Source organism: Oryzias latipes, chromosome 17 (assembly GCF_002234675.1).
Source record: "Oryzias latipes chromosome 17, ASM223467v1".
Taxonomy (NCBI): Eukaryota; Metazoa; Chordata; class Actinopteri; order Beloniformes; family Adrianichthyidae; genus Oryzias; species Oryzias latipes.
In genome coordinates, this window is record NC_019875.2 from 9,083,849 (window position 1) to 9,110,307 (window position 26,459).

Here is a 26,459-nt window from a genome sequence, read left to right on the forward strand (position 1 = left end):
AAGGGCCTATACCATGCTATTCTGAACCCTTTTATATTACTGTAAACTATTTCAATGTATATGATGGTGTATTACCTTTGCACACAAAAGAAAACGTTTTTATTAAATATCAGTTATTTTTATAGCTCATTTTCCTGCCTGGAAGTCAGACGACTTGATCTCTGAGGCACCGCCTTTTGCTCCTTGTGGGTGCCGCTCATTTCCTGACGTCAACCTAGAGTCAGACGTGGCGGCGTGCCTGCATTTTGCCAACGAAGACAAACAACATTCAAACTTTTGCAAAGATTGATGTGCACAGTGTGCATTTAAATACCGCTTTGGGGCTTTGTTTTCGTGAGGAATGAACATTATTATACACTTTAAGGTGGACCATGCAGACCAAGCGGCTGGCTGGCTCGGTTGGTGAGGTAAAGGGCTGCCACGCAGGAATCCAGGATTCGATTCCTGGTGGGGAATGAACAATGGTAATGGAGCAATTAACATCACCCTGTGCGGGTCCTTGGGAGAGACTCCTAACGTGGCTTACTCTCGGGTGCGGCTCGTCTGCAGCTCACTGCTCCCCCAGGGGATGGGTCAAATGCAGAGAATAAATTTCACACACCTAGGTGTGTGACAGATAGTGGGACTTTCTTTCTTTCTAAAGTTTAAAAAAAACGTGCATGGTATGCTATATATATATATATATATATATATATATATATATATATATATATATATATATACATACACGGTATATATATAAAATGTTTGTTGCATGTCAAAGATTTCTTTGCCTCTGGAAAAATTGAATAGTTTTTCAGCTTGATGGTCTAAAGTGAAACAAAAATCAAAACTCGCCGCAGGAATGAACTGCAAACGTCCGTGTTTTTTTTTTTAAAAACATCCTTATAATTTTTACTCTTCATGACTGGGCCAGATTAAACCATCTGGGAGGGCCGTATGTTTGACACCCCTGACCTAGAGGGAGGTAAGGGTACATACACTCCAAAAGAAACATTTCAAGGGTGCAGAAAAACATGGTTATGAATTCATAATAAAATTGGTGAATATCGGCGTGAAGACTATTTGAGTTCCCTGCAACAAAAGAGCATTTGTGTAAAATGAACATGTGATAAATAAGTTGATGTGTTCAAAATAAACAAATGTTCAAGTAACAAAATGAATCATTTAAAATGTTTTCATTTGAAATATAATTTTCAGTAACTTTTTTTAGAATGAACTACAAACTTAAATTAGTTAAAAAAAATTGTAATTATTATAGAATTTAACTCAACTTTGTTAGAAATCCACCTAAACTTAAATAATCTAAATCAAACAAGCAGAAGTCACATCAGACAGAGACAGAGACAGATTGACTGACAGCGGGATGGGCGGGTCCTCGAACAGAACTGTCAACCTGATACTACGGTAAGTAATGTTGGCATTAGCCTCCATAGTTTAAGAAACTAAGCGTGAGCATAAAATATCAATTCAGAAATATGATTATCACGAACATAAACTACATTAGCTTGTTAATTTCCTGTCTGATTAACGTTTACTTTTATCTTATTGGCTATATTTTTGGCTTTTATTTTATTTTATTATGATATATTTCTGTATTTGAGTTCTAAATATTCTAAATTACAAGTTGTTGTTTTAATTGCTTTTATAATTGTATAGTTATGTTTTATGTAATGTTTTATATTAATAACACTAAAATTGATTTATTTTGGTTTTTATATGTCAGTCTGGAATTTCTCCTGTTTAATGCTGTACAGAACTTTGGCTAACTGAGGTTTTTAAATATTGTTTATAAATAACATTGAATTGAATAGAATTGTATTAACATTGCAGCAGCTACTTTATGTTACTAATAGAATTATTTTACAGGTTATGCCACTTGGAATATTTTGTATAATTTCAATATGTTGTTTGACGTTTTTTGGAGACAGGTTTGGGACTAGAGTCATAATCCATTCTCACGCCAGGTGGGAGCACCCGTGGAAAGCTTTAAAGTTTTAGGCCATCATGACTTTTACAGTCGCCAACTCATCGGACTCAACAAGTACCGGCCGAACCTTGTCCTCTAGGTTGATGTATGCTGGCATGTTGTGTAGATAAGTTCGAGCATTCACTCTGTGTTCAGAATGAGCTTTTCATCAGCAGAAATAACCACTTAAGGAAAGTACCGGTAGATGATTTAATTTGGGCAGCAGTGGCTGAGCAGGTTGTCCAATGACCATGGGTCGGGAGTTCAATCCCAGCTCTCCTCAGTCAATTGTTGTTGTGTCCTTGGGCTAGACACTTCACCCTCTCTGCCTCCGAGGTGGCTCCACTGGTGTGTGAGTGGGAACGAATGTCCCTGTGATGGCCAGAGGGACCATAGGTGCAAACTGGCACCACGCCTCTGTCATCACCAAGTATGAGTGAGGTGCCAAATGACTTCATTGCAAATGGAATTGAAAATATTAAGCAAATTTACTCAATAATCATGTGTTTTGTCTGATTTAAGAGCTTGTATATTTACTCAATATTTTAAAGTGTAAAAATGCTTCACTTAATTAATTAAATAATGTGCAGTATTACTTTTTAAAGTGTTAAATAGATTTTCTTGATAGTCAGCTCATTTTTTAAGTTATCTCCTGTGAATGGTTTCAGTTAGATCAAGTCAATTCCTTCAATTCTTTCTGCAAATATTTTCTATGTGGTTTACACAGTATTTGAGGTGCATCTACTCAGTTTGAACTCACTTTTTTAATAAAGTAATGTGCAGTATTAGTTTTTAGAGTTTACTGCAAATCCTTTATGACGACTCCTCATGTGCACTGGAGGATCTCACATATATATGCAGCCGCCGCTGCCAAACTGTTCCAGATGAAGCGCCACAGACAGTGACTTCATCTGCAGATTCCAGAAACATCTTTTGAGTTTGGAGTTACTCTCTATAAAAGGTAGAGTCAGCCCCTGGACAAATTGTTCCTCCAAATACCTTCAGCAACCCTGAAGCCTCATTAGCAGGAGCTGGAACCCCCCCTGGTACTCCAGGCCCCTCTGAAGGACCCCAGTGGACTTCAGAATAAAAGAAAAAGGCAGGAGATGCAAAATAAAGGGATTTTCAGTCAAAAGGGTCTCTAACGGCCTCCTACTGTTGATGATAATCTTGACCACCCACCAACAAGCTCTTTTGTTGTGCCATGGACGGAAGAGAAAAGGACACGTTACATATTAACGAACACTAAAGTCTTGGAATAAAAAACATAACAAAATTCTTTAAAGAGAAACAGATTAAAAACTTATTTCAGTCAAATTGGTCATGACAGATGTTTGGGAGAGCCTGTGCTGCCAGATCAGAGCTTCTTAACAGCGTAAACTGTCTGTCCTGACTTGTCTCCACCGGATCAGCAGAACTCCGAGCCTCAAAGCTTGTCTTGAAATCACCTGCGTTGTTTGAAGCGGTCGTTTTTCTTCCTGTGACCTCAGGCCTCGTCTTCCTCAGAAGAGCTTTGGCTGTGTTGCAGTCCTCTTGGTCAAAGGTGAGGAAACGCTGCTGCAAATGAAAAGGCTGAAGGAGAAGAAAACGGTTGTTTGTGGTCCGCTTGATCTCTGCTTGTTTTGAACATCTTCGATTGAAAATGAACGGAGCTGTCAAAAACAAATTTAAAATTAACGGTTCAAAGCAGCCATTAAATTGTTTCTGTTCCTGATCCTGTTCTTTATCTCAACCAAGGCTTAAATGTGGCAAAGACACTCTGGCAATGACAAGCGGATGTGTTCTTCTTCATGATTTGTTGTCATTGGTAAAAATAAAATTATATTATGGAAAAACATTGGTCTTATTTATAACTGTAAATATGTCATAATTTTTTACATCTTTCTTTGAACCTTGAAGCTCGAGACTCACTAGTTGTAGTGACAACTACATTTTTTGTGAAGTATGGACTGTTATTTCCAAGTCATGTTGATAAGGTCTGGTCCGTAACACTTTTCTATCTGGATAAAAATAGATATTTCTCTCCATTGGAAGATGACTCAGCCCCTCCCACGGGTGGCTGCAAAAAACTTAAACTTTTTAGTTAATTTGGTCTATCTGTCCTAAACACCTACATCTTTTGAAACAACTGATTTTTTGCTGACGTAATGGGCTGCATGGTGGTGTTTTGGCCTTCTTTGCTGCACAGCGAGATGACTCTGTTTCAATTCCCAGCTGTGTCCTTTGGCTTCTTCCCACAATCTGAAACGTGCTTCATGGTCAGTTGGTAAATCCGTCAGGTGTTAATGTGAGTGTGCGTGGTTGTTTGTTTTTATGTTGTCCTATGGTGGACTGGCAAACCGTCCAGGGTGTACCCCACTTTCACCCTCCAGTATCTTGTAAAGGCTCTAGCATCCCTGTGACCATGAACAGGAGAAGCATTCGAAGAAGATGAGATAGGAGAAGTTAACATAACATCTTCAATAATTCAGGAGTGAAGTTGATGAAGATAATAAAAAGAAAAAGTTAAGATGACTGTCAAGAACTAATGGCGAAGTACCCAAAATGAAGGAGACCAGGCTTGGTGACGGAAACTTAGACATCAATACATTTTGAGTCAAAAACTCATGGCAAGACAAAAAGTTGACCCAACAGAACAGATCAGATGAACTGACAAGGAAGAACGGAAAACCAGACACTTAACTGGACCTGAAACTGGTGTGACTGAGGGTCAATTCAAAACAGAGCATGACAAGAACCATTACATAACTAACCGACAAAAACCAGACCAGAGTTCACCCTGAGCATCCCCGGTGACCCTCCACAGAAATAGACACATAGAGTAGAGCGCCCCGGTGATTCTCCACAAGAATAGACACATGAAGTAGAGTGACCCTCCACAGGAATAGACACGTGAAGTAGAGCGGCTCCGGTGACCCACCACAGGAATAGACACGTGAAGTAGAGCGGCTCCGGTGACCCACCACAGGAATAGACACGTGAAGTAGAGCGGCTCCGGTGACCCACCACAGGAATAGACACGTGAAGTAGAGCGGCTCCGGTGACCCACCACAGGAATAGACACATAGAGTGGAGCGCCCCGGTGATCCTCCACAAGAATAGACACAAGAAGTAGAGCAACCTGGTGACCCTTCCACAGCAATAGACACGTGAAGTAGAGCGGCCCCGATGACCCTCCACAAGAATAGACACATGAAGTAGAGTGACCCTCCACAGGAATAGACACGTGAAGTAGAGCGGCTCCGGTGACCCACCACAGGAATAGACACGTGAAGTAGAGCGGCTCCGGTGACCCACCACAGGAATAGACACGTGAAGTAGAGCGGCTCCGGTGACCCACCACAGGAATAGACACATGAAGTAGAGTGACCCTCCACAGGAATAGACACATGAAGTAGAGCGGCTCCGGTGACCCACCACAGGAATAGACACGTGAAGTAGAGCGGCTCCGGTGACCCACCACAGGAATAGACACATAGAGTGGAGCGCCCCGGTGATCCTCCCCAAGAATAGACACAAGAAGTAGAGCAACCTGGTGACCCTTCCACAGCATTAGACACGTGAAGTAGAGCGGCCCCGATGACCCTCCACAGGAATAGACACATAGAGTGGAGCGCCCCGGTGATCCTCCACAAGAATAGACACAAGAAGTAGAGCAACCTGGTGACCCTTCCACAGCATTAGACACGTGAAGTAGAGCGGCCCCGATGACCCTCCACAGGCACAGACACATGCAGTGGAGCGGCCCCCGTGACCCTTCACAGGAACAGGAAGCATCCCCCTCAGGAACGAGTTGGGAGGACATTCACCTGCTGGGTCTAAGGTGGTCAGCTCTGGAACTGGTGGTGAAGGACCCAAAATGCAGGACACTAGGCTTGATGACAGAAAGTTAGAAATTTAACCAACTTAAAAACAAAAACCCATGGCAAGACAAAAAAAGTGACTCAACAGAACAGAGCAGATGACCTGACAAGGAAGAACTGAAAACCAGACACTTTCGACTGTTTTTAGACTGAGGATAATAAACTAAAATAAAGAGCTGTGAAACATGAAAACCAGAAACTTTTGTGACTGAGGGGTAATTCAAGACAGAACATGACCAACAACATAACAGACAAAAAACAAACCAAAGTTCACAATCCTCACAATAACCAACAACTTTTTATCTATTCTTCAATGCATTTTTATCTAATATTTAGGGCTTCGTTGAGATATTTCTAAGATACCATTTTGTCTCTGTTCGGCCTCTCTTCCTCTTGTGGGATCGTGAAAGAGCCAACATGAGTCTTGAGGCGGTCTCTTGGCCACAGCAGTCACTCAAACTTTGTCAATGTCACTCAGCTGATTCCTACAGCCCTGTGGTCTCTGCTCCTTGTTTGGATGAGCTGCCTGATTCCAGAAATCTCTGCTCTTCTAGCTGCTGATTGGCTGGATCTGGTGGATATAGACTATGATTCTCCCTGGTAGTGATCGACAAAAAGGACCTGGAGAGCTGCGAAAATAACACTGTTCCTTCAATTTTGCGAAAGACGTTTTTCAGTAAACAAACAAACAACTTTTAGAGTTAAATTGTCTCCTGATAGCGATTACTATAGTGCAAACAGCTTTTTGTCCAGTTTGTAAACTTTTTACCTTCAAAAAATAGAGATTGGAGACCCACTTTACCATCTATCATAGAAGCGTTCCCGGTGGTCTTTTAATTATGACTATTTCACTTTTAGGTCAACTAAAAAAGAAACTGTGTTGTTTTCAGGATGTAGATTTAACAGTCTTCCCTATACCTTGTGCTTGTGGAACACTGTTCTGCCTTTTTTCAATCCTACCCTGTTCAAGCACATCTGCCTTTGATGACTCCCATTCTCGGGTGTGTGTAACCCTAATGCTATCCTAGGCACGTTAACATTGAGGGTTGGGTCATTTAGACCCACTAAACAGTGCTCTGAACCTTTTTTCTTCAATGATTTTAGAACCTCACTGGTGTCCATGGATTACATGAAATCTTTCCACCTTTATCCACCTTTGTCATGGTAGGAAGAACACGTCAATGTAAGGGTGGGGTCATCTAAGATAGCACAAGGGTTAAGCAGGGCAACATGGAACACATGCAGGTCACTGTGCCCTGAGGACCAGAGTTGGGAAACACTGGCTTACAGCCCCTAACACCCCCAACCTAACATTACCGCTGCAACCAAATTGGAGCTATCCAGCCGTAAAATTTTGAGCCAGATGCTAGTTCAGACAAGGAAAACAAAGACGTACGTACACAAGTCGGGTACAGAATGATGCTTGTGACCCGCCCACCATATTTTCTACGCCACAAATACAATCTTTTTCAAAGGGCATATGATTTCTGCTCCTCATTCACAACAATTTAAATAAGGAAGTACTCAGAAAGACATTTTTAATATTCATAAAAGTCCTCCGTCGTGAGAAACAAAACTACATGAATGTGTTAAAAACTCCAAAAACATGATTTTCATTGTAGTGGGTCTCCAAAGAAAACCCAGTTACGGTTATAGTGTGTACTCACACTGGAGAGTTCAGTTTATAACAAACAGCAGTCAATGACCTTTATCTTGTTTCATCTTCAGCCGAGTCCTGCTTCCTGTCAGTGTTTTTTCTGGCCAACACTAAAACTGTGCGACCTTCGCTGAGCTTTATTTCCATTTGACTGACCCGACCCTTTGAGGCAAACAGTGTTTGTAGACGCTCTGAAGGATCTGAAGGCTCTGCTTCCATGCAGGACTTATCAGCAACGCGGCCCAGAGGTCATCTGAGGTCGGCCGAGGTTAGGGTGCAGCATCATCCAGAACAAACTGACCTCTGTTTGATCCCACCTTCTTCCTGCCTTAATCCCACAGAGCAGCCGAGCCAAACGTGCACGTTTTCAAGGCACAAATACCTGTTCCTGGAAAAAAAGTTGAGGGAAAAGAACAGAAAGGCACTTTGATGGTTCAAAGAAGTTTTTTTTTTAACTCTTGAGATTTTAGGAGCATGCAGCCCAATAAAGCAACCAGGATTTGATTTTTTACAGCAACCACAGTGACAAGAAAAAAAAAATTAATAACAAAAGTAATGATCTACTTATAGATACTTTATTATCACAATTGACTCTATTTGTGCTATCTTGTTTCCACCACCTTACACTGATGTGTTATCCCTCCCTGGACAAAGGTGGACAGAATTTCATGCCATGGACAACAGTAAAGATAATTCAAAAAGCGCGCTGTCTTGTGTGTTCCAGAGGACCCCACTCCCAACGTTAGTGTGCCTTGGATAGCATAAGGGATAATATACTAGCACAGGATCGAGTGAGTGTGATGTCACACATAGAAAATGGTTTTCCTCCGGCTCCAACCAAATGAAGTCAATTCAGTCTCCATTTTTTTCGCGACATGGATGCCAACATGTTGGATCCAGTTGACGTGAGTGAGCAGCGAGTGGGCTGAGTCGATCTGGATCGACCACTCACCAATCAGGAGTGAGCTCGTTGGAAGGCCACACCCCTACCACCTGAAAGCAGACTACAGAGAATCTGTCAACCAAATGTTTTAAATGTTTGACGTGAAACCACATAAAAGCATCTGATTGGTCAGTTTAGAACCTGAGCTACAGAACAAATATGAGAAAAAAAATTAGGATTAGCAAGAAGATCAGAGTAAACTAAATCCATTTCTACAGTAATATGTTATCTTTGACCAGGGGTGGAGCTACAGGGGGGCTAGGACCCCACTTTGGGGTTGTTTTTTGTGAGAATTAAAATTATAATACACTCAAAACCTCAAAAAAGTTGGTTCTGCTTGATATAGGCCCTTTAAAAGAGTAGTAGAACAACAATGGTTATACTGACTAATAAAACTAATAAACAGCTGTTTATTTCTCTATAGACGTCTATGGGTGTCATGGCAAACTTTGCATGCTCTCCATTCTCCACCTGGTGTTCCTAATACCTGTCATTCAGCCCACCTGTGAGCCACAGTATTCAGGAGTGACTGTTCCTCAGACTTTTTGCCATTTTGCTGTGTCTTAGCTCACGGTCCAGCATTTCACAGTTTCATATTTGTTGCTTGTTTATTTTTTTTAAGCGTTTCTCTTCCTGGTTAAGAGGAAGCCCTTGGTGCATTGATCTGCACCAAAATTTGAATAAAAATACTTACATTTTTAATCTTACTTTCTTCATATACACGTCCTCCATGAGAAAAATGCAACAAGATGATTAAAAATGACAAAAACACTTAAGTCCATTCAAATAGGTCTGCATGTGAGTGTGTGAACCCCACCTTCGCCCAACAGTAGCTGGGATAGGCTCCAGCAGCCCCATGACACCAAAAAGGATTAAGCAGCTTCAGAAAAAAGGTGAATGAATGGCTTTCTCTAGAATTATTTTAGGTTTTATTTGTAAAGTTATCTTCGTCTACCTCCATTATTATAAATTTAATTATAGATTATTTAAAACTATGAAACCACAAACATTGACATTATAAAGGTTTCATGAAAAGGGGAGACTCAAGCCATTCAGGGCTATTCTTGCTGCAAAAATTGAGTTTCATTTATAAACATTGCCATCTAGTGACCAACTGTAGGTACTGCATACAAGAAAAAAACTGGAATCCCAAACTAAATTATTATCTGTAATTCATGAGAAACGTCTTGAAAATCACAAGTAATTGACTTTTAAATTTAAAACCACGTTTTTATAATTTGGGTGTAAAAAATGTCACATCTTAGTTGCCTGCAGAGGTTCATTACCAGCTTTACGAGCCTGGAGAATCAAGATCCTGCAGATAATTTTCTGCACTGCTAACTGTAAAACACACATGTCACACACATGATCAGGTTTCTGCACTGGCTGCTGGATCAGTTCTTCTGGTCTCCATCTTACAGTCACACCAACCTCAGCTTCCTGTTCTGCTGCTTATGTCAACACAATAAAAATCGACTTTTCTTTTTTGCAGCAGAAACATTTTTTCAGCGTCTATCTGTAGGTAGCGTCGGATATAAGGCGTCGAGATGACTTCCTCTCATAAGTTCCTCTCAAAGCATCACAGACCAACAGGTCCTCCAGTGACGGGCTGCGGGGGGCAGGGGGCGCGCGAAGGCAACGAACGCGCTGTCAGGATCTCAGTTTATGTCCGGAAAAATATGAAGGGAAACAACTTCCGGACTTTTTGTATGACAAGTGTAATTTTTTTTAATGAAACTGAAAACCAGGAATTTATTTTCGGTAGGAGTTGGTAGAGGAACATGCCGCCGTGAAAACCCTGAACGCACCACGCATCTGTCGAGCATCTTCAGGAAATCACGGACACGCTCAAACACGCACGCCGGAACAGTGTTTAGCACAGCGCCCGCGCGTGCACGGAGCCGCACCGTCAAGCAAGCACGAGCTGCTGCGCGCGCGGAAGAGCCGCAAAAAAAGGGGGGGAAACGCAGCCACCGCGAGTGGAGACCGCGAGGAGAGCAGCGCGAGCGCAGGGAATTGGTGTGCACGGTAAGAGCGCTCCTTCTTTACATTCATGTTCTTACTGCTTTCTTCCTTTTCTTTAAAAAACACAGGTTTTTCTTTTTGTTTGAGCTGGTGTGTTTATAACGCGCGCGTGAATGGAGGCACGAGACAAATGTTCTAAGGTTAAAAAAAACAACTAAAAGGGTTTCAAAATGTGAAAAAAGAACACCATTTTATTTTAACAACCCATTTTTCCTTTTGAGCGCGTGCTCACAAAGGGGTGTGTACCGCTAGCGTGCACGCGCTCACGTTTTCCCCACTTTTTCCTCAGAAAAAGGACTTTTGACTTCCTAACGCACGCTGTCATCAATCATCGATCACTGATAGAGAGTTTCCGCGCGCTCCCCGTCTGATGAGGGGGTGTGAGGAGCCCTTTTTATGGGGTTTTGTCAGAATTCTCATCCATAGAAGGCGGGAGCGCGCCTGAGTCCACGCGGCTTCTTCTAGCTGTCATTTCTCACATCTAATCATTTCTTTTTGATGTTTTCTCTGCGATTGCAACCAAGAGGGAAAAAGGGGAGTTTGGGATGACAAGAGGAGGAGGAGGAGGAGGAGGAGGAGGAGGAGGAGAAAGGGGTGTGATGGAGGACCGAGGGTGCACGTGCATTCTCCCCTCCTCTTTTTCTCGCCCCGCGCCTCGAGCTCATTTATGTTTTTTTTCTTTTCCTCATAGACAGATTTTTCCCCCTACTGCGGAGTCAAACTTTATCAGCCACCCTCATCTTTCTCCCCCTCTTCATCCTCCGACACCTTCATTGTCCGGTCCTTTGTTCACCGCGGGGCGCATGCGCACTGGCTGTAGGGTGTGGATGGGAGAGATGCCACCTTGACTATCAATGATGGAGGAGAGAACAAAAAACAGGATGGAAGAGGCTCATTTCAGTGTAAACTGGATTTTACTCCAAAATGAAAAAAAAAGATGAGCAATAATAAAATGCTCCTGGCGCGCGAATTTTTTTGAATTGGTGCACAAGCGCTGCATGAACCTGGTCAGATTTATTGTGTGCGTGCACGCGCGCACGTATCGGTGGGGGTGCATTTAAAATGATTTATGGAGGATACTTTATATAAATCAAAAGATTTACTTTTTTTATTGACATCTGTAGCTTTTTCCTCTGTTAGAGCCATAAAGTGAGAAATTATCTGCTTTGGTTTTTGCACATCTATATTTCTTTTTTTTTTTAAATCACCCCACAACCTCAGTGAATTAGTGCATTCCTGTGTCTGCCTATATAAGGCTGTTATAAATGAACATTTTTGCATTAAGCTCCTTAAAATCGAAAATGTTCAACCCATATAACTGTTGCTGAGTTGATCCTTGCATGATATAAAGTGGAGGACTCATTAGAAAAATGTAGCATTTTTTATTTGATCAAATTTCTAGGACATTATTTTAAGATGCCATTTGGTTGATTTTTATTATTTTTTCTGCTATTTTATTCTTAACCTAATCTATTTTGCGATCATGATCCTTTTATGACTTTATTTAACTCTTAAAAATTGTCCGATTTAAATAAGGCTGGGTGTTTTTATATCTGGGAGTCTTGTGTCCAATCAATGACTGTACATGAGAACCGGACTGAGTGACCCCTCCATGTGCATGTTCCAAACAGGAAGTACCCGCTGGTTCCAAAAGTCCAAAATGCCATAGACGCCTATAACTCAGTCATTCTGTTAACCATTCTTGCTGTGACACTTTTTTTTTAACTTATCCTAATTTTTTTCACATTTTTTTTCTGTAGTAAAAGTTACTTAAGTTATAAACTGACCAATCAGATGCATCAATAAAAGTATGTGGTTTCACATCCAACGTTCGAAACCTTTGACAGATTTTGTGTAGTCCGATTTTAAGTGGTAGGGGTGTGGACTTCCAACAAGCTCACTCCTGATTGGTTGTTCCAGAACGACTCGGCCCAATCGCTGCTTACTCACATCTACTGTGACATCACACTCACTCGCTCCAGGTCTCTTATACAGTCAAAGATCCAACTGGAAATACAGCAAAGTGAGATGTGAGAGAAGCAGCAAACAGCTTTTCTGCTGATCGATCAGTAAAGCATCAACTCATCAGCTTGACCTCTGACCCATTTCTTCAGGGTTTTTCCTTCATTTAAGAGAAAACCTGTTCATCCCAACTGTGGTTGCAGAGAAACTTCCTCCTGATTGGTTGGTTGGGAGGGTTGGGTTTTCTTTACATGTTCAAATGAAAGAGTTCCTCCCACAAAACAGCACGCTGTAACCTTTAGCATTCCAGAAAAATGGTTTTTGTGATCAGTTTTACTGGTGTTTCGTAAAATATGTGAACGATTTGGTTTTGGCTTCATGTGGAAGATCATATTTTTATAACCACTAAAAATCTGCTAAAGCTTCCTTCAGTTTATTACTTTTTGATGTTATGTGTCTGTAGATGAAGCTGACCAAAGCAGAAATGAAAGTGATCCTTCCAGAAAAGCTGCCTAAAGTTCTTTTGCTGTTATGTCCCACTTGTTAGTGTGGGTTAGAACCTGTGTGGTGAATTTCATCATTCTGTTGTGACTTTTCTGAACTTTTGGTTGAAATGTTCAATTGGAACCAATGGGTTTATATAACAGGAAGTATTTGTGGTTTATTCCATTCAGACAGAAAAAAAAAGAAAAATCACAATTTCTGATGATTTAGATTGTATTAATAGATCATATAAATGGGATTTGTCGGAAGATTTTGACAAAAGTGCTGAAAACCATAAGAAAAAAGTGTTAGCTTTTCATTTCTGGACCGCCAGCTCCAACAGAACCACGTAGAACTTTGGTATTAAATTCCACATGCGGCAGAACTTCTATCATTTGATCCTTGAGCATCGTTATCAGGTCATTTAGCTTGATAAAAACTCCATAAATGACGCCTTTGCTGATTTCAGCTCTTTGAATTTTTTGCAGTAATGGTCTATTAAAATAGTTGCCATGGTAACCACTCTGGCATGGCGATCAGTGTTAGGTCTAGTTCATTCATCTGGCCGCACACAGACTAACAGTAACTTGATGAGGAGTCTCGACGGTGACTCATCGCTTCTGCAGCAGCGGTAAAGCGAGGCTCCGCCTCCGCCTTCCTCCACCCGTCTCATACCTCCTTAACTCTGGGCCAAAGTGAGAGCCTTATAGGGGCAATTCAACCTGCTAACCTGTAACTTTTTAATACAAACACCCCCAAAAAGGAAAATATGATGTTAAAGTTCCACACACGCTTTTGTCACCTCAGGACATTTGAGTCTATTTTTGGTGAGTTTGCAGCATTTCCTGCTCTATTTGAAGGTGTGAAATGATGCACAAGATGCTTTTAGCTAAAAGAAGCCACGAGGCAACAGCTTTCAGGGTTAAAAAAAAAAAAAAGCTTGTTCTCCTGTAACTGAGCCAGTGTTACACGTACTTCCTCTAAAATATTTATACCCTCCATCACACGACAATAAAACATCGTTCTGTCACCAAAAAATGTTTAAGGTTTTTAAAGTCCGAGCACAGAGAAATGACATCAGTTTGTTATAAGTTATTTCTCCACAGTTGTGATATTCTCTATAGTACTGTCATGTCCATATTGAGCTGAAATCTACTGAGGATTGTCCAGAAATGGACCAAATGTTGCACAAAGTAACCATGAAACTGCTCTATTGTTTTTTGTGTTTGATATTAAGAAGAGTTAGTTGTTCAAGTGTTTTTAATTAAACATGTTCGCCACTCAAACTGCAAAAGAAAACCAGGAAAATGAAAACACACGGATGATCATATGTTAACCCTTGTGCTATCCTAGGCACTTTAGCATTGGGAGTTGGGTCATCTAGACCCACTAGACAGTGCTCTGAACCTTTTTTCTTCAATGATTTGTGATCTTCACTGGTGTCCATGGATTACATGAAATCTTTCCACCTTTATCCACCTTTGTCATGGTAGGGAGAAAACATCAATGTAAGGGGGGGGGTGGTGTCATAGGATAGCACCATGGTTAAGGGTCCGTTTCAGTGCAGTTTTTAACCCGTCACCAATGGCAACGTCACCGGTAACACCTATAAAACGCACATTGACCTATCGCAACTCTTTGACCGCTTTTTACCCAATTAACCGACCTTCAACATATTCCGAGACGGAGAAAAGCGGGTTTGCGCCGATATGCCGCGAGTGAAAAATGTTTGAGAAACCAGGATGTAAGCTTATTTATGTCGTATAATCAGAGCATCTTTGCATTGGACTAAGCTTTGTAACGAAGTAGTTTCTCTGTGAAAGGAAGTCTTCATGAATGCCTTCACATTTCTGCTTTGACCAAAAAAAGCTTGAGTCCATGTTGGCTGGCGACTCAACTCTGCTTCTCGCCGAATGTTGCTCATTTTAAACAGATATACCACCAAAACTTTGTCTCAGAAAATCAAAAAAACCCAAGCGTCCTCGCTTTCGAAGTAAAGTTTTATCGAGAACAAGATGTAGCCAAAATGGCTAGTTGGCGTTGGCTTTGCTACAAAATGACGGAACCTTTTAGCACCAGAGCTAACATTCTTTTGACTACCGTGACTCTTCAACCGCCTACCAAATTACCATAATTCCAACAGATTCTGGAGAGGAGATAAGCAGCTCTGTGTTGATTTGCAACGCTTTACAGCAGTGAATGGTTTACACATTCAATCGTTGTGTCCGAATTTCCACCCTGACCCCTAACTACTAAAAAACGAGATAGAGCGGCGCTATGTAGTGCCGTGAATTTTAAAAGCAATTCGGACTCCATGCTCACTACTTCTTTTTTTAAAATGGCGGATATGACGTCATCGATTTTATGAAGTGAAAATCTAATCAATATGGGTATTTTGCGACGATCATTTATGAGTCCTCTCTCTTTTGAAGATAAAAATGTTGATGGTTTATTATAATAATACATTTAAATACATTTTTTTGGTAAAATAAATGTTCTGACACAATGCATTGTGGTCTATATTCGCCGATCTAGTGTGCATCAATGCACACTGGTTTCCATGGCACTCGGTTTTGGAATTGTAGATCCAGACAGCACTAGAAATGGCGAATGCACTATATAGTGCACTATGTAGGGGTTAGGGTGGGAATTCGGACAGACCTAATGATCCTGTCACAGAGAAAAGCATCTTTGTGTTTTATATGCAACTCTTACTGTAATGTGTTGCATACTGGCACAATGCTAATACGACGAGCCTCTTTGTTTCTGCGTCAGAATCAGCAGATTAACGTGGATCTGAATGGTCAAAGAAGTACAGTATTTCAAAGAGACTTTCTTATTTAGACGCCACCGGTGACATCTCTGGTGTTAAAAGATCTATACCATAATTTAGCAATCAATTTAACGATCATTGAAGACGATCATTAAAGTTTAGCCACATTACATTTAATGTGCGCGATTCTTTCAGTCATTTCCTGTTTACATTGGTAAATAAGGAACTAATTTAAAAAAAAAGTTGGAATAAAAAAATGCATTGTGGGGGGGAAAAGAGGATATGTTAGCTACTCTAGCCTTTTGTGTGCTTTTATCTTTATTTGTAAAGTTTATTTGAAGTCATCCTGAGCGGCAAAAGCTAAAAAAAGGATTCATAGCAGCTCAGAGTTTGGCTACCAGCAGAGGAAAATGTTGTTCTGCTTCAAATTTCTTGACGAACTGGGGTGAAACTGGAGCTGATTGACATCTGTGGCGTTCAGATGTGGTTAGCCGAAGCTGCTGGCTTTACTGATCTTTCACTGTCCATGTCAGGAATGAGGAAGTCAAAGGTTTTACTTTCCTCACTGAGGAAGCCGGACTTTGTCTGAAATGACTCTAAACTTCTTTTTTTTGGCTTCATTTTGGTGTCAAAGTGCAGCAGAACAAAGACGGATCAGGAAGAAGGCCTTAAGTGACCAATCCAACCCCGTTTATCGTCTTTCAAGCTGTCACATTCTCACCCAGAGCTGTCACAGTCACCTCAGTGAAGTCCTCTTTTGCCCCCCCCTTGGCTCAAAAGAGTCACCCCTACTTTTTTCTCAAGCATAAAGCTTTTTTTTGAGAGTTTTACTTCTGCAGCAAAGGAAGGTAGAAGTGTGGAGTCCGCTTTGATGCCGCTGCGGCGCGTCCATCGCCAGAACAATCTGTCACATCGCCGTTCGTCTTCCAGAAAATTACAGCTCAAACCAACAGCGACATGACTATCAGATCTGTACCGCGGTGGGGAGGGAATGAACTCAGAAAACTCATTCCTCCTCTGCGCTGAATCCCAAATCCACTCAGTCGCCCTTTAATCAGTTGGCTGGGGCAGATAACGGGCGACCCCATAGCCTGACCCCGTGTTCGAGGAGGAGGCTGATTTCTTCCTGAATGTGCAGCAGATGGTCACAGTTCTGGCTTTTTCACAGCCAATCCACACCAGGCTTTGCTCACAAATCCAAATCTATGCAAATATCTGCCTTTTGGCACACGACTATTTCAGCCTCTTATTCCCATTTTCGGGATTCAGCGTCATTCAAACCTACAGAAATTTGTGGCAATCGTGTTTTGAGGTTATTTCTCCTGTTAGATGCAGGACTCAATTATTAACAGCATAGGTTTTTCGGATTTGGGGATGCAGTGTGAATTATAGATCAGAGGGAAGCTCTTCTCAGCTCACAGAGACGACAGAAAAGCCATTTTGTTTCCACAGGAGACGATCCAGTCACAGCCCAATCCCAGAGTTTCCGCCGCTTTTCCAGGTGACCAGTGAAGGAATTAGTTTCTCATTTGACAGAAAGATAAAAAAGTTGGAACAGGTTTTATGCAATAGACGATGTAGTGCAATGTTCCCACGCGATGTTGCGGTTCAACTTTTGCATTCTCGTTTGCATTCTCGCTGTTTCACAGATTTTTTTTCAGGGCGTTCTTGTATTTTGTTCTTGTCAATCAATCTCACAAATCTTCAATTGTGATCAAATCTTTGTTTTATATTCTCCAATACTGGACTTAGTTTTCTACGAAAGTTTGAACTTTGAGAGTTTAAACGAAATAAAAAAAGTGTGAAAATGTTTATCTGAGAAAAGTGTGTCTACTGAGGAGTTTTCCAGCTGTCAAACATCTGTAACCCTACATCACAGATTTCACCTGTTCTACTGCATAAGCATGTAGAAGCAGTAAAAAAAGGTTTTTTACGTCTTTATCTTTACCGGTAATTATAAAAAATCTGCATTTTTTGTCATCACCTTGAGCATCATCCAATCAGAAAGCTGCTGAACAGTGGCAGCCAATTGAAGGAGGCCAAGGGGAGGAGCAACTTGTAAACTAGCTCTCACCAATTACATTTAGAGATTTAAAGATGCTGAAAATAGTGTTTTTTGCTGTTTTTCTAATGATAGAGGAAATAAAAAAAGACAATTAAGCTTAATATTTGGATATTTCTTTATTTAAATCGTAAGGCTGTAGGAAAAAGATCGTATTTGTGACGTAGAAAATATGCTGGGCGGGGCCACAAGCTCTCTGCTCCGCTCCATTCTGATGCGTCCACGACTAGATCCATGTCCGACTCTGTGTTCCTCGTCTGAGCTGGAATCTGGCTCCAAACTGTACAGCTCCAACGTTGCTCGCCGTTTTTGTTGCACCGCTAATGTTAGGCTGGAGTGGGAGGGGCTGTAAGCTAGTGGGAGAGAGTGTATTTTTTTTTTTTTCCAAAAAACAAGAGACGGGAGTGAGTGTAAATAGAGAGCTAAGAGTCAAAGAGGGTTGCTTTGCCACAACAAAACTCAGAGGTGAAATTCGAAAGAACTCCTGCCGCTCTGCAGAAACTATGTCCTAGAAAAGCCAACAGGTTTTTGAATACGATGAAAAACAGCAGCATAATCCTAATCAAAAGACCACTAAGAATGATTTTAAAATAGATCAAAATTGTATTAATCATGACCTATTTTAGAATAATTTTAGAATCTAACATAGGTCATTTTAATTATGATAATTGGTATCTGAATAAAACTTTCTACATTTTTATATTCTGGTTTTATGGTTCTTTCTGGTTCAGCGGCAAAAAAAGAGGATGAATTTCTCTAAATTTTTTAAAATAAAATCCTGCAGATTCCTAACTCATCGGTTCTTCAGCTATCTTGGTTAGAAATCCTGCTTCTGTGGTTCGATTATGAAGAATCCAGCATCAATGGTGTTTGTCTCAGACATCTTTCTTTGTGTGCGTTTGCTTTCTCCCTCCTCCTGTCTCTAAATTGGTACCAACACTGGTCTGGAAATAACGAGGCGCTGTAGCAGAGTTTTGGACTCTTAGGTGTTTGGCCTCGCCCGCCTTTGTGCTGCAGTCCCAGATCTGTCAGCTCCCATCAACACGGAGAGACTGAGGAGGGGAGCAGAACTGCAACAATATCTCTGGCTGGATTTTTCTCTCCTGTAATGTGAGGCGTAATCAAGGGCCTGTCAGAAACACTCAGCGGTGTGTGGGCGGCGTGCAATGGCGAGAAGTCACTGGATAGGCGGGTTTTGAGCCCACACTTACAGTAATGAACTGTTTTCCTGAAAACTGAACACGCTGGTGTTCTTAAATTTGATATTTGACAGGATCCGGTAGGTAGCTCGGGCAAGTTTTTATTTGTAATTATAATACGTTTTTTATCTACTGAATTGATTTATTTTATTCTAAAATAAAAAAAGGTGAAGGGATGTTGCAGAATGACCAACGATGAGCGTGCTGTTGCCTCTATTGTGCTGAATAATCGTTGTCCTGCATCTTCTCCCCACTGGCTCCTTTTCCGGGTCAGTGGGAGTTCACAGTCCACTTTGTCCCACGTCCTCGCCTGGCCCGCCACTCAGCATGGCCGACCCCTTCCTGTCTAACCCTCCCAGGCTAACTTTTTGGCTGGAGACAGCAAACGGCCGCCACATCCAATTTAGATCCTGGCTGCGGGATGAAGACGTGCCGGTGTCAGGGGTCAGACGCAGCGCTGAGAGGTGCTGCTCGATCCAGACGAGACAGACTCGTCCAGAAGATGACCGTTCTTTTGGAGCGGGGTTCCCTTAAAGCAGGACTGTCAAACTCATTTTCACTGAGGGCCACATCAGCATAGTGTCTGTCCTCAAAGGGCCAGATATAACTTATACATGTAACTAAATGCAATGAAAAATAAATGTAACTACTCCTTTATGTTATATAACTCATTATTTATTTACTATAACTTTTTAAAGTGACAATTACAGTTGCATAGAAAACATATATTTGCTTGTTATTCTAGCATAAATCCTTTTAAATTTGATTCTGTCAGGTTTGGTTATATGGACAGTGTTTAAGTCCAAATGTATAGTTGCCCAATCCGATATTTCAAGTCCAATTCCCCCTAGATATGAATAAATACACACCAATTTTTTATTTTTTATTTTAAGAAATAAAATCTTTTATGCTCTTGCAGACCACATAAAATGACATGGAGGGCCACATTTGGCCCCCGGGCCTTGAGTTTGACACATGTGCCATAAGGCTTCATGAAGAACCAATAGATCATCAGGGATGCGGCTTGCAGGTGGAGAAGCTCAAAGAGTGCATGTGACTAAAGCTTTACTGATTTTTTCTATTAATAGAGAAATGACATTAAAATTGTGACACAAATCTTTGATGCAAAAAGCTGCAAGATCTTTTATTTCAAATAGCAAAAGACGCTCTGGCGTGTGTATGCTGCCGAGTGTTGGCGCCTCTGAAGTCACTGGGTTTGCTGGCAGCAGGAACTTGAGGACAGATATTCTGAGGAGAGAAATGCAGAGCTGGGGGGGGGCTGCCTGTCTGCTCGGCGTGGGCAGTAGCTCTCAGCCGGAGCTGTTTCTACGCTCATCTGCAGCCTCATTGAAACGTCTCAGAGAGTCTTCGCCCTTCTTCACGCACCACGACTGACGGGAGAAGAAGATTTGGAAGATGATTCTGGGTGAGGTACTTTACGTTTTCATGCGCAGTCGGATCTCACGAGGAAAAGCGGATCATGAACATCAAGCAAAAATCCCCAGGAAGCAGCAAAGGGTTGTTGCCCACCATTCTCAGGGCTCACAAGCAAGAAGGGGAAGGATCTGGTTTGAGCAGACAGCTTGGATCTCACCTCTCACTGATTCAAGACGACATGCTTAATGTCTAGTTAAACTGTAGCACAGCGGAGATGACCGTCATGGGTCATTGACACCAAGAGTTTGAGGCCATGTGGCGCTAAATCAAAGGTCAAAACCTTCAGTTACTGTTTGGTTTTCCTAACTCCAAGGCCAGATCATAATTCATTCCTTAACGCAGCCCCTCTCCATGCCGCCACCATTTAGCCCTCCAAGCAGGGAGTCTTGGAATAATAGTGTCTGCAAATCGAGACATTACTACCATTTCTACCATGGGGCTTGTGGGTATTTCAGGAATAAAGTCCTTACTGTAGGAAATCCTTGTTTGCGGCAAATTGGCCAAAATTCAGAAATTAATTGAAACTAAGAGCAACTGGGAACATGAGTTGGCTCCAAGCTGCTTCGAAAGTCCCGTTCTGTTGAGATATTGATTGATGCTGGACCGCGTCTGGCTCCAGCTCGGGGCCTCAGGGACCCACGCAGACAGATGGAAAGGAGGTCGTGTGGGACGCCGGAGGAGCAGAGCTGCTCGCGGTGGCCCAGCACTGCAGTGCTATTGATTGACACGAGAGATAGAAGGCGAGCTGACGGAGAGAAAAGACACACTGTGCTCAGGAACCGTCCTCGGGCGGTGCTGGGTGGGGGGCCAGGTGAAGCTGACATCCTCACCTGACATCGGCAGATTACTCGGCAGTGGTCTTGCTGTCGTCGGACAATTCCGCCAGGAAACAGCTAAGCAGTAATTAGAATGAACCCTTCCTCAATTACTCAACCTGTCACAGACTTGGACTGCGGTCTGCCGGAACGTCTGCCGTATCAACACTCCTGTTTTCACTGTTGGAGACATTTTCCCGGCGCCTGCTTGCTCACATTGAGCCATTAGGTCAAAGTCGTAGACACTAAACCTCTGTGACGGCAAACGTTCAGTCAAGAGTTTGTAACCACATAAAACAAAACACTCAATGGGGGCGGAGTTCCAAACCACTGCAGGCGAGGGAACCAGCAGCAGGCAATCATGCAAACCAAAGACATGAAGTGAGGAACAAAAGTAATTACGTCGTGTTCTGGTGCTGCGTTTGCCGTTCGCAGGGAAATGATAATGCTAATGCGATTACCCCCTGCTGGGAGTGAGGCCTGAGCGCAAACACAGATCCACGCTTGATCAGGAGCTACTCCAGTGTCAGCGATGTCGACTCACACATCCCAGTGTTTCAGTGAATGTGTCAACTGGAGGAGGAAGTTCAGCACACATGTAGGGCTGCGAATCATTGGTAACAGACACTGTGGGAAGCAACATCTGTCATTTCAAAGTCCCACTCCGATCATCTTTTGATCTCTTTTAAAAGCGTTTCCAGTGGTCTTTTAATCATGATTATGCCATTTTTTACTTGACAAAATCAAAAAACGTGTCGTTTTCTAGGACATAGTTTCTGCAGAGCAGCAGGAGTTTCATAGAAATTCATCCAGTGTGCCCTCCCGCTAGCTTTCAACCCTCACACCCCCAACCTAACATTATTGGTGCAAAAAAAATGCTGAGCAATAAAGGGTAAATACACCTCCACGTCAGCTGGAATCTCCCTTTTGGGGTTGTGTTCTTGTTTCTGTTTGGAGGGAATTCGTTCCTCCAGAATTCAACACCTCACGGTGTCGTCCAGCAAAACATTTGGACTACTTTGGTTTAGATTTAAGAAAGTTTTGACGCTTTCAGATTCAATTTATGAATGACATCGATCGGTGTGCGGAGAAAACTAGATCAGTAGAAATCTAAAAAAAATAGAATCATGAAGACTGGAAGGACAAAAATACAGAATGTCAGAGCAACTAGCAGAAACGGTGGTAGTATGATGGTATGGGGCTAGAACTGTAATTTCTGTTCTTTGCTGGACAATCTGAATGAGTGTTCTTCATCAGACCAGAACCATAGTCCAAAGTCATCAGCAAATCCTCCTTTGAAAATCACCTTTGCCAAAAAGTAGCTGTGATGGGCTCCAGCGACTCTTGACCAGGAACAAGCGGGTTAAAAAAATGGATGGATGGGTTTCAGAGTGTTCTGGAAATGTCTGGACTCTACTCTGACTAAAATTTATTTTCCTTAAATGAATACTTTGTCATCCAAAAGGTGCATTGAGTAAATAAATATGACCAATGTGAGGTTAAAATAAAGTTTTACCGTTGGATCCAGTCAACATCAGTTTGTATAGTTTGAGTGAGACACAAAGTTCTAGTACAGCACCAGCAGTGACAAGGACATCTGTGTGGGACGGCTTCTGCACTGACTTCCTCCATCTCCATAAAACATTCATTCTAATGCTGGCTCCATTTCCCTTCATTTTTTCAGGACAGATAGCTTCACGTCAGTCAAGTCTAACTAGGTTTTCAGAGTCAAAGCAACACTTTCCTCCAAGCCTTTAGTCATATCGCGCTTTAATTCTGCCCTCCAGCCATAAAAAAAAATACGTTATCAGATTTTAATTTTCCTTTGTTTATGCGCTGTGCAGTAAATCGGGCTTCCACCCGCTGATGAGCTGTAAATTTCCAACATTCATGACACACACGTGAGATAAGCCGCTCCATGACACGCCAAACCAGCGCCAACCCTGAGCAGGGATGGGATGGACTGGAGGTGCCAATCATTCCGTCTCCAAACTGTCGTGGCAGCCACCTCCATCTTCCTCTCCTTACAAACCCTACGCCCCTCCCCGGCATCCATCAAAACATGCTGTGAGGACGAGAGGCTTGGGGGGCTGTCATGGACGTCTCTTGCCCGCTGGTGCAGAATTCAAAGGCGGGGGTCCGGGTGCACGTTTTCAGAGGAACCCACCCTAAAGTGAATCCAGCACGTCAAATCACGTCATGTTTGCACACAGCACCAGCGTTAAAGGGTGTTTCATCAACTGGACCGCCGTCAGGAGGACAGAGGTTTGTGTGCTCAGCTGTGTTTGCATTTTCTGTACGGCGGCTTTGTTCTGCACATTATTTGAATACTTTCCCTTTATGGTGCATTTTGCTGCTCACACAGAACAAACACATACCTGAGTATGTGGGCAGGGAAGAGACGAGGAAGTGCCAGGCGCTGCTTTCATGCTTTACTGCTTAAAGAAATAATTTATTAAATGCTTCTGAAAATAAGAATGGAGGTCAGCATAATATATATATGAAAAAAACTGTTACCAGACGTCATGCCAAATGTAAAGATAAAAACAAACAACTTTCTGGCAAAATCTGGTGAAGTTGACAGGTTGAAAGAACTTGACTACCTGTAGCATCACTCTGATGATTGATTGTTTTTGTACAGATGAGGTTAGATCTGTTGTAGAACTACCTGTAATGCTACACTCACACCTGGCCTGAAAACGCACATTTGACTGACCGCTTTCAATGAAAAGTTCACGTTAACGCATGTTTATACGGGTTTCAGGCTTTTGCATTCAAAACCCACGTGTCCAAGCGCCACTACACAAATTTGGGCTCTCCGTAGAAAATGCGGGGTGACCGTGCAGGCGTCAAAAGTTGAATCAATTGAACTTGGACCAGTCAGGGACTCGGTAGTGCATATGGATGGCGTCCTTCTCAAAACATGGAAGTACCAACCGTTTAAATATTCATCGTGAAGGAGAATTTAATATTTGCAGTTTGTGCCAGAATTAAAGGACACCAAGTCTTTCATTTATCGTAATTGAGCTTTGAAAGAAAAAAAAGCCGGAGCCAAGATGTGTGAGATTTGCACCATTTTGACATTTTGCACAAAGGTAGCGACAGTCTAATGTGAACACCATATGATAAAAGCGCAAACAAAACCCATGTTTAGCGCATATACAAATGTTCTGTATCTGTAGAAAAGAAATTGTCAGTCTGTACAGAGATTTTGTAGTTTTAGAAGAAAATTGTGACTCCATTAAACAGTTTTTCTACAGTGATGAAACGGCTTTACAGATACACACATTTACACACATTTCTTTTTACAGGTACAGAACATTTTAACGGACGGACAATTTTTCTCTACAAATCCTAAAATGTTTTACAGACACACAAATCTCTTATTACAAGTACACGAAACCTTTTTACAGATGGACAATACTTTTTGCAACAAATCTATTGTCATAAATGCAACTGGTTCTTTTTTCTATTCATGACAGTTTAGTGTGCAAATTTAAGGGTTTTTCCTTATACTAAACATATGAAAGTAGGGCTGCACGATATGAGGAAAACTTGCGATATGCGATATTAGTGATCAATATTGCAATGGCGATATAACTTGCGAGACATGAGCAAACAGTAAAACAACCAAAAAACATCAATTCCATTTAACTGCGACAGTTGAATTTAAATAAGAGTCTAAACAACTTAAGTTCTACTCCAACTGACCCTAGTCCACATAGGAGGCGAACATCTAACATAAAAAGCTCCATCCAATTGGTCAACAACGTGAAAGGGTCCAATTGATTGGTCAAATGCTTGAATGGATTTAATTGATTTGTTAAATATTTCAAGCTAACATAGGATTGTTTTAGCACATTTAAGGTAACCATTTATTACAATTTCCACCATGTTTTGTGATATGTGCATATTGCACAGCTTGATATGGCGATAACGATAAATATGCGGTTTGTTGTGCATTGTAGGAAAATGTAGCTTAGACTGGCCCGCATTTGGTCTTAGCGAGGTTGGTCATGAGACTGTAAGAGCTGTGGCCTGCCAGAACTGTCCGACTGACCACGGCCTCCATAAACATCATCAGATATGAACTTTTTTTTTTTTTTACACTTTTCTTTCTTTATTTTTGACGATACACACTTAAAAATGCATGACGTTTAAGTTGGCAGTCACACAGCAGTAAACTGTAGCAGGGTTCAATTGCAGAAACATCAGGACTTTCAGGACCAAAGAACAAAGCTGACTGTCTGAAGACAGAAATGAACAACCCAGCTGTGAAAACTGTTAAAGCTTTACAGCACATCCTCAAACTGAAGATTTTTGAAGACTTGATTTCCGTTCAATGTTTTGTGGTTTTCCATTTGCATTGAGATCCGGAAGGATATTCCATATAATCCATCTCAGCTAACGCATTCTGTTAAAAAGTACATCAAATAATTCATGATTGATGTAGATCTGAGAGCTCCCAGCACTTGGAGGCGTCATCAGTTGATGTGGACTCGCTCTTCATCGTGGGCTGCTTTGTTCCTCTTTGAAGCAGAGATCTTGCATTAATAACTGGTTTCATAAATAAATGGCTTTGGCAGATGCGTCCGGATGAAAACACGGTGGCGTTTTGGCGGTTTTCTGTAGCTTTTCTAATTGAGATGATTCAGGGCGCCTTTGACAGACTGAGTGGACTGCAGTGCACAGCGTGATTTAGGGCCTCCATGAGCTTTCAGGGGATTGGCAGCATCCAGAGCACTCGAAGGATAAGCCTGCCCTGTTCATCACTGATCTCCATCCAGATTTTAGTCTGATACTGGTTTGTTCTGGAGTTACAACAATTTGGGCTTTGTTGATACCTGATAGCTAACGTCTCTGTTACAAATAATAAAATGTAAAAAAAATGAATGCTAGATGTTTAAAAGACGTATTATCCAAATTTTTCTGCACTCCAGACGTCAGCTTCAAATAAACATTTCTAAGCTTTTCTTCTGTTGCTTTTGTTTTGAAAAAAAAATAAAAAATGTGTAATTGCTCCTAATCTTAGATTATGAACTGAGAAGCTCCGGCTTTTAGGAAATTGTGACATGTAACTGCACAAGTGGAAAACTGCAGCAAATTGAAAACCAAAAAAAAAAAAAAAACTCCAAAGGCCTGATACGGAGCCAAGAACAAGTCTGTTTGGGCTGTTTGTCTTCAGCAGCAACAAAATAGGAATTAGTTTGAAAAATGTATTTAAGCGACTATGAGAAGATATAAATATCCCCACCCAAAATTTAGTGATTT

General features: G+C 41.7%; 1 protein-coding gene across 1 annotated transcript in view; it reads left to right on the plus strand.

Moving 5' to 3' along the window:
- Nucleotides 1-10,187: 10,187 nt before the first annotated feature.
- Nucleotides 10,188-26,459, plus strand: part of basp1 (brain abundant membrane attached signal protein 1) — a 47,900-nt gene continuing 31,628 nt past the window's right edge. The window contains exon 1 of the mRNA XM_004078753.4: nt 10,188-10,460. The gene's annotated coding sequence lies outside the window, so the exon portion shown is untranslated. The remainder of the gene's footprint in view (nt 10,461-26,459) is intronic.